This window comes from Cetorhinus maximus, chromosome 12 (assembly GCF_964194155.1).
Source record: "Cetorhinus maximus chromosome 12, sCetMax3.hap1.1, whole genome shotgun sequence".
Lineage (NCBI taxonomy): Eukaryota > Metazoa > Chordata > Chondrichthyes > Lamniformes > Cetorhinidae > Cetorhinus > Cetorhinus maximus.
The window spans coordinates 86,981,686-86,994,338 of NC_135890.1; positions in this window are offsets into that span (position 1 = coordinate 86,981,686).

Sequence of the window (12,653 nt, forward strand, 5' to 3'; positions counted from 1 at the left end):
AGGGCAATTAGGGATGAGCAATAAATGCTGGCCTAGCCAGTGACACCTGCATTCAATGAATAAAAATCTTTTTTTTTGTGATGTTGATGAAAACCAGGACACTATGGATACCACCCCTGCTCTTTGCCATGGAATCTTTTCCATTAACTTGAGCAGGCAGATAGGGTCTCTGTTTAATGTCTCATCTGAATGATAGCACCCTGGCAATGCAACGCTTCCTCATACTGCATTGGAGTGTCACTCTCGATTTTTGTGCTCAGGCTCTGGACTGGGTCCTGAGCCTAGTACTCTGTGATTCAGAGACAAGAGTGCTACCAACTGAGGCATGAATCTAAATGGGTTATAGGTGGGTTTTTATGACAGTCTGTTAGATACATGGTGAGCATTAGTGACGCTAACTTTTTATTCCAGATTTATTTAATTAACTGAGTTTACATTCCCCAGCTGCTGTGGTGGGATTTGAGCTCGTGTCTCCAGATCATTAGTCCAGACCTCTGGGTTACCAGTCCAAAAACATAACCAGTATGCTACCATTCCCTTAAGCATGCTAATTAGTATCCTCTGCTTGTTTTCAGGCCCAAATGCACTTTTTAATCAACTCTTCTTGTGGCCAATTCTAAATCCAGCACAACATTCATGGACGTGAACAGGCTGGAGAGCGCCGTTTCAAATGATATTTAAATGGATCACCAGCTGCTCTCAGATAAATCATGGTTCATACATTTTGACGGCTAGTGTGCTGTCTTTGAACTTTTTGGCAGTTTTGGTTGGTGAGTCACCAGAAGGATTTTGTCCAGGGACAACTTCTGTTTGGCTTCAATGGGTTTGATTTTTGCACTGTTACTGCAGCTGAAAGAGAAGGAGGAGTAGGCTAGATTCCAGCAAGCTGAAGCTGCAGAGGAGAGACAGGAAGAGAGCAGCTTGCCCGAGGCCTTTGCTCCACATGAGCGTAAAGGCCCAGGATTTCTATTCTGCAGCTCACCAAGGAACAGCTTGTGAGGAGGCTTCATTTTACCAGGGCAGCACCAACTGCAGCCCAGTACAAGGGCATCTACATCCTTGCCTGTGGCTGTCAAAGTCACTGTGGCTCTGAATTTTTATGCCTGGGTACAGCAGATGACTTAGCCAATCAGCTGTGTAGGTCTTATTACTGTGACAGATGTACATTTCAGAAAAACCAGGCTGGGAAGTTACCAGGGTCTTTTTAACCACTTGGTTTTCACCCTAAAGTGCTCCCACCATCCGAGAATTTCAGCTGTAATTATCATTTCTTTGGCACAGGGTTCCTGAGCGCAGGGTACAATAGCATCCTTATACATTTCTTATACTTTGTTCAATCTAGTACACTGTATGACTTGTTCATGATGCCACAAAGATAGGTGTAGTGTGGAGGGAAGCCTAAAATTACAGAGATATTTATAGATTAAGTGAATGGGAAAACTAGTTACAAATGGATTTCAATGTAGGAAAATCTGAGGTTATCTAATTTAGACCTAAACAGGATAGAACAGGATACTTTTTCATTGGTGAAAAGCAAGAAACAATGGGGGTCCAAAGAGACTTTGGGAGTCCAGGTACATCATTAAAATGCCATGGACGAAAACAGGAAATAATCACAAAGACTAATAGAAGGCTGGCCTTTATATCTAGAAGACTAGAATACAAGGGAGCAGGAGTCATACTTCAGCTATACAGAACCCTGTTTAGACTGACCACACCTGGAGGACTATGAGTAGTTCTGGGTACCACACCTCAGGAAGGATATACTGGCGTTTAAGGGAGTGCAGCGCAGACTTACCAGAATAATACCTGGACTCCAAGGGTTAAATTATAAGGAGAGATTACACTTACCAAGGTTGTATTCCCTGGAATTTAGAAAGTTAAGGGGTGATTTGTTTGAAGTTTTCAAGATATTAGGGAAAACAGATAGATTAGAGAGAGAGAAACTATTTCTGCTAGTCAAGGACAAGGGGGCATGTTATAAAATAAAGGAGTCAGACCTTTCAGGAGTGGAATTAGAAAATCTTTCTTCATGCAAAGAGTGGTAGAAGTATGGAGCTCTTTTCCCCAAATGGCAATTGATGCATGATCCATTGTTAATTTTAAAGCTGAGTCTGATTTTTGTTATTAAGGGAATTGAGGCAAAGGTGGGTATGTAGAGTTTGGTGGCAGATTAGCAATGATCTCATTGAATGGAGGAACTGGTTTAAGGGGTTAATTGGCCTACTCCTTTTCCTATGGGCAGTATATTGGCATGCAGGGGCGGGCCCGCGACTTCTGAAGCGTAAAATGACGCGAGATGACGTCAGGCGTGCATGCCAATGTCATCGCACGTCATTTTGATATTGCGTTCGGCGAGCGCATTCCAGAGGCAGCTGCGCACCCACTGAACTGTCAATGGCCTATTAAGATCATTAAGAAAGCAATTGAACTTATTAACAATGCTGCCCGTCCAACCTTAAGCATGTGAAGATCCCAAGTGGCCTTCGCGTTTTCCAGGAAACCTCATCCACTTCGGAATCTTCTTATCGTGTCCACGGACAGTCTAGACATGGCCCAGCCAGAACTGGACACATTTTTGTGCCTTGTTGTTGAATTCGGCAAGATCTGCAACAGTGCAGAGTTCCTCTAGTGATAGGCATTGCAGGAGATGTTCCATAGTCTGTGGCTCAGTTCCACATTCACAAGTTGTTGGGCTGGTTGTATATCCCCATTTGCTTAGTGACACCTTTGAACGACCTACACCAGTCCTAAGTCTGTTAAGGCACTTCCAGGTTGCCCAGTTGCAATTAGCTCCTGGGGGAAGGCTTTCATCCGGTAGAATTTCCATCGCTGGTGGTTGTTCGAGACTGGCGAGCCGGTCTTTCCACAAGGCGATGCGGGCTTCCGATGGGGTTGATTGTAATGGAACAACACTGTTCATGAAGCTCTTCCCTGACTTTAGGCCACTGGGTGTAGGTGTATGACCATGTAGAGGGTGCCTCTCAACTGATGTTTGACTGAGTCGCTCTTTCTTGCTGGCTACCATTCTTCTTATATCAGGGGGAGTGATACCCGCCAGGATATATAGGCTGTTGATGTTTGTTGGTTTTAAACAACCTGTGATAAGTCGGCAGCTTGCATTCAGAACGGCATCCATCTTCTTAGCATGAGTAGATCTTCCCCATGCAGGGTAGGCGTATTCGGCAGTGGAAAAGCAAAGAGCAAGTGCACTGGTTTGCAATGTTCTCGAGCTTGCTCTCCATTTTGTGTTAGTGAGCTTATTCAGGATGTTGTTTCGTGTGCTCACTTTTGCCTTTGTCTTTTCGATGTGGTTCTTGAAGGTGAGGCATCTGTCAAGGGTGACTCCTAAGTAGATAGGGTGCTCGCAATGCGTCAGTGTTGCTCCACACCAGGTTACTTTAAGCTGGCTTCACGGTTTCTAAGGTGGAATGCACAAACTTGCGTCTTTGATGGGTTTGTGTGAAGGTGGTTTTCTTCATAGTAGGATGTTAGTCCCTCCAAGGCCTCAGAAAGCGTTTTCTCCACGGTGTTAAAATCAGTGTTTTGGGCAGTGACACATAAGTTATCAGCATATATAAAACGGCGTGTGACACCGTCTATACGTTGGTCATTCGTGTAGATGTTGTACAGCAGCGCTGCAAGCACACTTCCCTGAGGAAGACCATTCTTCTGAATACGCCACCTGCTGCGCTTCCCACCTAGTTCAACATAGAACCAGCGATTCTGAAGCATGCTTTCTAACAGCTCTGTTAAGTGAATATCTTTTGTCATCTCTGGGATCTTGCAGAGGAGACGTCTATGGTTCACTGTATCATATGTTGCTGGCGGAATGAGGTTTCCTGAAGGTTTTATAACATGAGGGTACATGTTTAAATAATTTTTTACTTTATTTTTTGGAAACTTTTATTATCCAGTTAACTTCCGTGCCTCAGAGAGATTGCTGAGCTCTTTCACGCACATGCACAAAAAAGCGTAGGCCCCGACTCTCCCTCCTCCCCCCACCCACACAGGTAGCGCTGACCGGCCCTGTGTTATGCTAGGTGGGCCTTAATTGGCCCGCCCGGGTAAAATGGTGGTTCACAGCTGATCGCGGGTGACGATCGGCTTCACGCCTGGCCCCGCCCGCTCCTGCCCAGCCTGGCCGCCATAGGTAAGATTCTACCCCATGTTCCTATGTTCCCTCTTAGTGGGGAGACCAAAAGCAGATTGGGTGACTGCTTTGTGGAGCACCTTCATTCAATCTGCAAGCTTCTGGTCGCCTACCATTTTAATTCTCTGACTCAGTCCCATTCTGACCTTTCTGTCCTCAGTTTCCTACATTGCTCCAATGAAGCTGAACATATGCTCAAGAAACAGCACCTCATCTTTCCATTAGGCACCTTACAGCCTTCTGAACTGAGTTCAACAATTTCATTTCATAGCCTCTGGTCCCTTTTCTTTTGAGGTAGCTATTGGTAATGACACTGTTATTCCTATTGACACCTGCTCGAGATCCATCTTTTGTTTCCTTACTTGCCCCATTACCATCCACTTTTACTTTTATTGCACCATCATCCCTTTTGCCATTTAACCTCTTCTGCCTTTCATATCTTCACTTTTATGCTTTCCCCCCTCCCCCTTTCCTGCCTCTGTGCTGGCTTAAAACCAGTTACACCTCCAACTTTTCCTGTTCTGAGATGTTAATTTTGTTCCACTTCCCACAGTTGCTACCTAACCCGCTGAGCATTTCCTGCATCCTCTGTTGTATTTAGATTTCCAGCAGCCACAAAATTTTGCTTTACGTTTATCATGTGGTCTGGCAACAGCGTGCAACCCGGGATGAGCAACGGCAATGGAACCCCTTGTTCCTCTCATGACTGCAGAGAGCACTGAAAGAATGGTGTACTAGTTGTGTCAGTTTGGCTCAGTGGGGACATTCACCATTGAGTCAAAAGGGCTCTCTCCTCTCTCTGTCTCTCGTACTTTTGTGCTCTAGCTCTCTTACTCTTAAAGGTGTTACTGAAACTGCCCTATAACATAATTGTTTTATTATCTGCGACACGCAATTTATGTTGTAGTGAACAACGTTCAGAAAATCCTGCCAAATCTCCTGGACAATGGTGTGAGGCAGCAGCATTGGTATGGTGTCAGCTCCAGAAAAGCAGAATATTTTTAAATGGTGAGAAACTTGTAAGTGTTGATGTTCAAAGAGACTTGGACGTGCTTGTACAAGGAATGCAGAAAGTTAGCATGCAGGTGCGGCAAGCGGTTAGGAAGGCAAATGGCATGTTGGCCTTTATTACAAGGGCATTGAAGTACAGGAATAAAGAAGTCTTGCTACAGTTGTACAGGGTTCTGGTGAGACCACATCTGGAGTACTGTGTGTGGTTTTGGTCTCCGCATTTAAGGAAGGTTATACTTATATTGGAGGTGATACAGCGAAAGGCCACTAGATTAGCCCCTGGGATGAGGGGGTTGCCCTATGACAGAAAGTTAAGTAAATTCGGCTTATATTCTCTGGAGTTTAGAAGAATGAGAGGAAATCTCATTGAAATCTACAAAATTCTGAGGGAGTTTTGATAGGGTAGATGCTGAGAGATTGTTTCCACCGATTGGGGAGTCAAAAACAAAGGAGCACAGTCTCAGGATAAAGGGCCGAGCATTTAGGGCTGAGATGAGGAGAAATCACTTCACTCAAAGGGTTGTGAATCTTTGGAATTCTCTACTCCAGAGGGTTGTGGATGCTCTATTTGTTGAATACATTTAAGGCTGGGATAGGCAGATTTTTGGTCTCTCAGGGAATTAAGGGATATGGGGAGCGGGTGAGAAAATGACGTTGAAGCCCAAGATCAGCCATGATCGTATTGAATGGTGGAGCAGGTTGGATGGGCTGTGTGATCTACTCCTGCTCCTATTTCTTGTGTTCCTCTTTCACACTATTCCTCTTGAGGACAATTCTACCTCCCAATTAAATACACTAACCCACCCATTTCAGGTGTCTTTCTGATTTTGAAAGATAAGCTAGTCAAGCCAAACAAAATTCTCTTTACTGTGGTTACCAATTCATACACAATGCATTGTCTTTATTCTAACTAACACAGATCAACACAACTCACTACACAGCCATTCAACCAACTTGGATTGTGACGCAAAAGAACCAAACTGAACTAGTTACAAAAGAGCCTAACATAAAAGCACGCCATTGGGAGGCACCTGTGAATTTGATTTCCTCTGTGCAATGTGTGTGCATTAAATTTCTACCAGTACTATTTTAAGACAGTTTTTAGATCATTAATTTCAAACACATGATTTACTACATCCTCAACATTGGCTTCTACAATTTACCATTATTCAAAAGAGAAAAAAAATCTTTATCAATTCCCTCATTTCTCCTGCTCTCCTGAAGGTGTTGCCATGGTTACAGCTTCATGAGAATCAGACACACTCCAGTGCTTCGAAAAAGTGGTCATTCTTATGTAAGTTTTGACACGGGGTGTTGATATGGTATTGACTGTGGGGACTGTTTTCTAGCAGAAACCCTTCATGACTGGATGTGGCAAGACTGCAGAGCTTTTTACTCCCTTTTTACTTCCTCATCCAAAGGACACTGTGGTCAGATGTCAGACTGGCACACTTGAGACAACCTAACCGAACTGCAGACTATAAATTAAAACTGGTTTGTGTGATTCAGCAACTGCTCGGTGGATAAACTCACCACCAGGGGCATTCAGAGAAAGAATACCATTTTTCTGTCAATATGAAATAAAAACTTTTGCTACTCTTTACATTTTGTTTTATTGAAATATTTAAGAAAATTCATGTGTCACATCAAGTCCCATTCACTCATTCTCCCTGTGCTTGCCGAACTGCATTGGCACTCAGTCCACCAATGGTTCAAACTTAAAATTCTCATTCTTTTGTTCAAATCTCATGGTCTCACACGTGTCCCTATCTCTGTAATCTCCTACAACCTTCCAGGAATTCTCCGTTCTTCCAATCCTGGCCTCAATATTTTACAACTCGTCTGCCTTTGCCCCGCCATTTCAGCTGCATATGTACCAAGGTCTGGAATTTCCCATCTAGACCTGTCTGCCTTTTCACTTCTTTCTCCTCTTTTAAAATGCTCCTTAAAACCTAGCTCTTTAACCAAGCCTTCAATTAGCTGTGCTAATGTCTCTACCTTTGGTTCAGTGTCTGTCTAATTATGCCCCTGTCAATCAACTTCAATGTTTTATGCAAGTTGTTGTTGCATTAAAGAAGTACAACTATTGTAAAACGTTTTTGACAACCCATTTTTGGGAGGTGATGTGGGCTGGGGAGAGGAGAAGAAGGAAAGGAGCCAAAAAAGATGTAATAGTGTGTTTACCATGGTTTATGTGGTTGTGCTATGTGTCGGAAAATAACGGGAAAACAGTTTGTCAATCATTTTTTTTAAAATGAAAGACGGCGCATCTTTAAACATTTCATTTTGAACCAAATATGTAATACTACTGAGATTAATAGGGCAGTGAGCCCCAGGCTATAACTGGTCTGTGTGGAGTTAACTGATTGTAGTCGGCATGGTGGCAATGTTAAAATTGGCCTTTGTGCTCCAGGGCTGGAAGAGGGAAAAATTACCCAGGATTGCAGTCCCTGATTGCAGTTCCTAATTCCTATCCAGTGACTCTTGATGAAAGCTTGTGTGTGTGTGCATCAGATGAGCATAGGTTCTGTTCGGCATTATGCCCTGCACATTGACCGTTGCTGTTCCAACGCTCACGACACAGGATGCATGCCAGGAGATGAGAGATGTATGGAAACGTCTTCAGTCCCCTCTTTCTCCAAAAATCTAAAAGCTTTTAAAACCTATGGTTTGCATTATGTTGAGGTATATTTTTCTTTCTTCAGACATTTTTTGCTGTATTATTGCCAAGTCGTGAAGACTAGGGAATCCTTTAAAAATGGCAGGCGGGTTTCGATTCTGGGACACTTAACCCCATTCCCAGAGTTTCCGATTTTTAAAGTGCCTTTTAAGGGCGAGGGCTGGTTCGGGTCATGAAACCACGCTCTGCATTCCCGACCTAGCCGGCTCCATTGCGGGTATGGCCATGTCCTAGACCCCCACAGTTTTCATGGAGTGGATCCAGCTTTATAATGAGTTGTGGTTCAGGACCCCTCAGAGGTGTCATGAATCATAGTCTGCATGAGGGAACCTTTTGAAGTGTATGTTCAATAGGTCCCTCTCATGCCCCCCATGCCAAGGCATGCCTGCCAGCCACTCCCCATGGCCCCTTATGTCAAGATATGCCCCCCACCTAGTCCCTTTGGCTCCTCATGCCCCCCATGCCAAGGCATGCCTGCCAGCCACTCCCATGGCCCCTCATGCCCCCATGACAAGGTATTCTCCCCCAAACAACCCCAGTTTCCCTTCATGCCCCCCATTCCAAACTATGCCCCTCTCACCCACTCCCTATGACCCCTCATGTCTCCTATGCCAAGATATACTCCCCAAAACAACCTCTATGGCCCTTCATGCCCCCATGCCAAGCTATGGCACTTCCATGCCCATGGGTGGGTGGCATGGATAGGGCGTGGGAAGTGTTTTGGGGGGGGTGGGGTGAGAGCTGGGGGGGACATTTCTGTTTTTATTGTAACTGGGACGAAGTCCCACAGCACCGAAGCGGGCCTTTTAAACAGCCCGCCTCCACTCCCAGCAGCCCCTGGGCTGCCCCTAAACGTCCCCCCAGGCAGTTGGTCCAACTGCAGCCCCCCACCATCCCCTAAAAATCCCGATCTTAAGGGTACTTTCTCCCAAGGTGGGCAGGCCGAGTGGGAATATTCCCGGCTCCCACTACCCACCTGGAGGATGAAAATCCAGCCCTTTGTTTAACTTCTATATTTCAGATCACCCTCATTTAGAGTTGGTCCTCACTGATGCGAGCAGAGGTGAGGACCACCTCCAAATACAAGCACCTCCATTCCCCTCAATATGTAGGTAACTTTTCAGCAACTTGTCCCATAGTAATGAACAGAATAGCCTTTCCATTAATTATTTTTCACTACTGGAATTATCCTATGCCTCCATAGGTTCTCTCCTGTCTTTGTTTTTAAGTCTGAATTATTAAGCAAATTTACTTCACCAAATGTAAATAGGCAAATAATTAGATAAAAGCAAAATACTGCGGATGCTTGAAATCCGAAACAAAACAGAAAATTCTGGAAAAACTCAGCAGCATCTGTGGAGAGAGAAACAGGGGGGTCATGCAGACTCGAAACGTCAACTCTGTTTCTCTCTCCACAGATGCTGCTAGACCTGCTGAGTTTTTCCAGCATTTTCTGTTTTTGAGGCAAATAATTAGCATTGATATAATGCACATAAACATGTTCAGTAGTAATATTTCACTTAGCTCCTCAATGAAAATAAATTGAAGGTAACAGTCTTATGCTAAGCATTTCTTTTAGTTTTCTTGCATAACTTGCAATTGTGGGTGTTAACGCTGGCTTAAACTATTCTCTTGGGAATTCCAAGCTAACTAGCTTCAATTCCAATAGCAGCAGCTCCTTAAATAACCCCAAAATAGTTGCTGGGGCTTCCTGGATGTGAATAACTTGTTGCTGCATTCAGAAATAATTGGCTATCGTAAATGTTAACTGGACAAAATGCAAAATCTGTGTTTCTTCAAAAGTACCTTGGCTCCTCCCTCAAATTTTGCAAGCAGCCAGTGAAATTTACATTTATCATTATAAGCCTAGCTTGCAGAAATCATCCCCCCCACTCTAGATCATCCAAGCATAATGTGCAATCACGCCAATGTGTTTCACAACTGTATGTAAGCGACGTGCACCTGGCGAGCTGCACTTCACTCAAGACTTTGAGGCTTGTTTGTCATCAGCACCAGGCTTCACAGGCAGCACCACATCACTTTTAGGGGGTCTCACAGGCAGCTCTCTATCTACCAGGCCAGCTGTACAGTGGGGGTGGCTTTACAATGGCTGCAGGGTTAGGGATTGTTTGATGAAGGGGCAGAAGTGGCCTCAGGCAAGGGAAGAGGCTGCAGAGCAAGAGCTGTACTGGGGAAGGGGTCTATCCCAGGGTGTGTGTGGGTTCACATGTTGGTCTGTGCAAGTGGCCTCAAGATGTTGAGGGCTGAGGAGGCAGTCTCCAGAAAGATAAGCCCAGGTGGAGATGTGAGGGTGCATGTGAGAGGGTGAGTGGTGATGCCCCTTGAGCTGGCAGTGAGTGAGATGCCAGTGAATGTGTGATGGGCTTGAGAGTGTGCGAGTTTAGAGTGATGAGATGGTTGCTGGCGGCACGGATGGGATCATTCATTTTCTTTCTGCACTGGATGGCCAACCTCTTCTGTGCAGCAATGGCACTGACCACCACTGTCACCAACTCCCAGTCTGGAGTGGTGAGATTGCTGGGCCTCCTGCGGCCAGAGTAGGGGGTAGAGGACATCACAGTGGGCCTCCGAAAGGCATCCCAATGATGGGCCACTGAACTCTTCTTGGCTTTCAGGACCATGTCTTCACTAGAGCAGTCCTGGGCTGCCAGCATTGAGAACTGTTTGGGCGGCTGCAGTTTAGATATGGCACCCAGAGTGAGGAAACAGTGAGGTAACAGCGTAGCAGACAATTCAGAGGCTGCCCCCCAGCGAGACAACGTGTTTCCTGTGGCTGCATAATTAATTAGGTGGCATTGGGACGATACGGTGTGAAATATCAAGGAAAATGCCTTGAACAAGAAAAGGAATTGTTGGTAAATCAGAATAATTGGTTGAATGCAGAATTAAAAACCAAGACTAACGAGCTGTTAGAACTTCACCATGAAAAGAGCAGAGATTCTCGAGCTTCAAGGCAAACTGAAGTTGAAGGGGAGGATGTGTGGTGTGGGGTGTCACAGTTTGAAAGTTGTTCCTGTGAGTAAACTCTTTGCTGAATTGTGGTCCAGTTGAGCAAAGAACTGATCCAAGTAAAATTACTGATATATCAACATCAGTAATGGACGACATGAAAACAACTAATGTGCCTGCAGAATTGGAAATTAAGAATTGCCAACCAAAGGGACTGAAAGCGCAAAATGGCCTGGAAAAGTCAATGACCAGAGACACTGATTTACAAATGCTTGCCGGTGCTAATATACAAAATACAGCAGTTGGAATTCAGGCAATTGAACAGTTTGAAAAGGACCATTCAAAACCTGAAAAGGAGTGGAATGATATAGTTTGTGGATTATGCAAAAGAGTTGAAGGATTAGAACAACTATGAAACTCCATAGGGAGAATATAATTGACATTGCTCAAAGAGAAGTGGAAAAGACCTATTCAAAATGGGATCTGGAGAAACAACAATATCATAAAAGGTTTAAGATAAAACCAAGCAGGAGTATGAAATGCTTTTGTATGAACATAAGAAGCATCTCAACAACAACCTTGTAATGGCAAAATGAGATTTTGACCAGAGAAGAAATGAGATATAACTCGCAAAAATGCCATTTTGACTTGGTTAAATCAAAATGCGAATTTACCACATTTGAGTTTGGAAACTGGGCTTGAGGATGGAATTACGCCTACAGCGAATGAAAAGGACGATTGGGCTGTGGACTGAAATTAAACACTCTTTGCTGAGTTAAAGACTGGGAATAAGAGGAAAAAGCAACATAAGGATGAGTTATGATAATGCTATAATGTACAAATTCTGCTAACCTTATTACATTTATTGACTTTATTTATGTACATTTTATAATTGTACAATATGATGTGCAGTTGTGAAACAAAATGGAAAATTTATTTGTATAGGATGTTATAAGCTATTGTTGGAGCTTTATGATGTTAAGTTTGTGTGAGGCGGATGTAAGGCCATTGTAAAGAAAGCTTCACTGTTGTAAAACTTTCTTCCCTCCAAAGGAGGAGATGTTAGGAAATAGAGATAGTTTAAGTAAGTTATATTTGGGACTGGTCTGCGGCATATGGTGAGGGAACCAACAAAAGGGAAAAACATGCTTGACCTCATCCTCACCAACCTGCCTGTCGCAGATGCATTTGTCCATGACAGTATCGGTAGGAGTGACCACCGCACAGTCGCTGTGGAGACGAAACCCTGCCTTCACATTGAGGATACCCTCCATCGTGTTGTATGGCACTACCACCATGCTAAATGGGATAGATTTCAAACAGATCTAACTCCTCAAGACTGGGCATCCATGAGATGCTGTGGGCCATCAGCAGCAGCAGAATTGTACTCGAACATAATCTGTAACCTCATGGCTCGGCATATCCCCAACTCTACCATTACTACCAAGCCAGGGGATCAACCCTGGTTCAATGAAGAGTGCAGGAAGGCATGCCAGGAGCAGCATCAGGCAGATCTAAAAATGAGTTGCAACCTGGTGAAGCTATAACACAGGATTACTTGTGTACCAAACAGCATAAGCAGCAAGTAATAGACAGGGCTAAGTGATCCCACAACCAACTGGTCAGATCTAAGCTCTGCAGTCCTGTCCTATCCAGTTGTGAATGGGTGGCAGGCAATTAAACAACTCACTGGAAGAGGAGGCTCCACAAATATCCCCATGCTCAATGATGGAGGAGCCCAGCACATCTGTGCAAAAGGTAAGGCTGAAGCATTTGCTACAATCTTCAGCCATAAGTGCCAAGTGGATGATCCATCTCGGCCTCCTCCAGAGGTCCCCA